Source organism: Octopus bimaculoides, chromosome 17 (genome assembly GCF_001194135.2).
Source record: "Octopus bimaculoides isolate UCB-OBI-ISO-001 chromosome 17, ASM119413v2, whole genome shotgun sequence".
Taxonomy (NCBI): Eukaryota; Metazoa; Mollusca; class Cephalopoda; order Octopoda; family Octopodidae; genus Octopus; species Octopus bimaculoides.
The window spans coordinates 3774260-3776796 of NC_068997.1; positions in this window are offsets into that span (position 1 = coordinate 3774260).

The following is a 2537-nucleotide window of genomic DNA, read 5'->3' on the forward strand; positions in this document are numbered from 1 at the left end:
CTCATGATCAGAGATGCACATATTGTCAGCCACCAAGGGACATGCTCAACTGGTTAAGGTCAAACAACTGACAAGCAAATCTGTGGTATTAAGCAGAATATTTGCTGTAGCCCATCTTTTTATACCAAGACAAAACAATGTACATGATAACACTTCCAATCAATTAAGATCAGAAGCCATGAGAGCCACTGCCTGGTACTGCATCAGGGCTGTTATTATTATTATTATTATTATTATTATTATTATTATTATTATTATTATTATTATTATTATTATTATTATTATTATTATCATTATTATTATTATTATTATCATCATTATTATTATTATTATTATTATTATTATCATTATTGTCGCCATAGCTAGTGGTATGTTTTTAGAGTTTATGACTAATTCACTTGTTTAAATGGTTCTATACTGTATTTTGTTGTTTAAATCGTTTTGCTAGCCAGCTCTCCTTCCAGAGGACTGACGTTTGTTGACCAAAGCCCCATTTGCGGGGGTGATACAAACTATTTTGTTTTCAAAATTCTTCAAAAATTTGCTTCGAAGAAAGTAAACATTGATGATGGCGACGAAAAGCGGAAGTGAAGAAGGGAGGTGGTATGGCAATTTGCACGCGGACTTCCCCGTCTTCCCCACCATGATTGGCAGTGGACAGCTACGATGAGACTGATAAAAATGGAGATAGCGGCGGGAAAGAGACTTCTGAAAATATCACGGCAGTTAAGGAATTGGCTAATATTTCGCTGGAGAACAAAATAGAAAAACAAAAGAAGGCACAAAAAATATGAAAATGAATTGAAGGTGAGCACAATTGATGCCTCCAAGAGACGTGCTTTAAGCAACAGCCAAACGGACAGTGGTCTACGGGTGCGCGAACACAAAGTCAAGAAAACGCGAAACTGGAGAACAGGTGGAAAAAGCCTTGAAAGACATATAGCAGGATATCCACCACATTACAAGAGCAAAGCAGTACGGCAGAGTAGAGGTCCTTTTTAAGACCGAGGGGCAAACGATACAGAGCTGGGTGCTCACGGGTCGTACAGAGGAAATCGGCCTCTTCCCAACGTACATGAGGGAAAAGGGTGGTCCGAATTACGGTGCCAAGTGTCCCATCAAATCTGGATTTATGGTGCATTTTCGTCTGTATTTCTACGGACAGTGGAGAGAAACTCCTGGATGTTAAAAGATCGAGAACGAAGAAATGGGTTGGGACCTCCCTAGAGGTTCTTCTCCACGTGAAGCGAGAGCATGTAAGAGAAAGTCCCAGAGCTGATTTCCCTCACGATGGTAGTAGAAATTAAGGGTGAACGTGGAGGGCAGGCACCAAAATGTGACAACTGATGCAGACTTTGTGGAGTTAACACCGAAGATATCACCCACATCATAAGCAGTTGTCTAAAAATAACATCACGGTATTATCTACCGATGAGACAATATTGTAGCTAGGACACTTTATAACGAGACCGGTCGAGAGGATAACCCCGAGGACAAAGAAATAAGAACCTACAATATAGTGGAAGCTATAATATAAAGAAGCATTGATGGAATATCCCCGTGAGAACTTCAATAAAATGTAAACACAATAGACCTGATATAATGATTTAGGAAAGAGATGAGTAACAGTGTACAATTGTGAAAATCAGCTGCTCAGCGGATGTTAACATAAAGCTGAGATCAGTGAAGAAGAGAATACCTACGCTGAACTATTGAGAAATCTGCAGTTACTCTATCCAGATTACAAGTTCAGATTTATACCTGTAATTATTGGGGCCCTGGGATATGTAACATACAGCCTAAATACCAATCTTGAAAAATTAGGCTTCTTAAAAGAAGAAAGGAAAAAGCTGATTCGAAGACTACAGATTAGATCCATCATTCGAACTGTAAAAATCTGTAAAACTTACTGTTCGACTGGCTTCACCACTCATTTCAAATCACATCTTCGGTGACTTAACTTCGGATTCACATGCGACAATGTAACGATCATATAATTAGGCTATCTTCGACCTGATGAGTAGCTTGCTGAATATCCCTAATTGAGTAAATATGACATCAAATGATCTTCTCGCTACGAAACATATGTAGCCTGGATTTTACCAGCTCCACTAACCTAATATGGATTTTTATTCGCATTGATAGCAACTCTAGTCGCTAAGTATGAGCTGTAGATAAATTTTTTTCTGCGTATCAAATGTCGATATGGAGCTTACGACATTCGACGTCAATAATTTACGTTCCTGTACATTCCTGTACGTTGCTTTTTATATCTACCAAAGACCGTCGAAGCTTACAAACTTTCTACTCTTAGCTCCTTGGATATTCCAACAATTATCTATCTATTTATTTATCTAAGTGTGGTAAGAAGCTTGCTGGTGTGTTTATGTCCCCATAACTTAGTGCTTCGAAGACCGATAGAATAAGTACTAGGCTTACAAAGAATAAGTCCTGGGGTCGATTTCTTCGACTAACACTCTTAAAGGTGGTGCTCCAGCTTGGCTGCACCCAAAGGACTGAAACACGTACTAGTATAT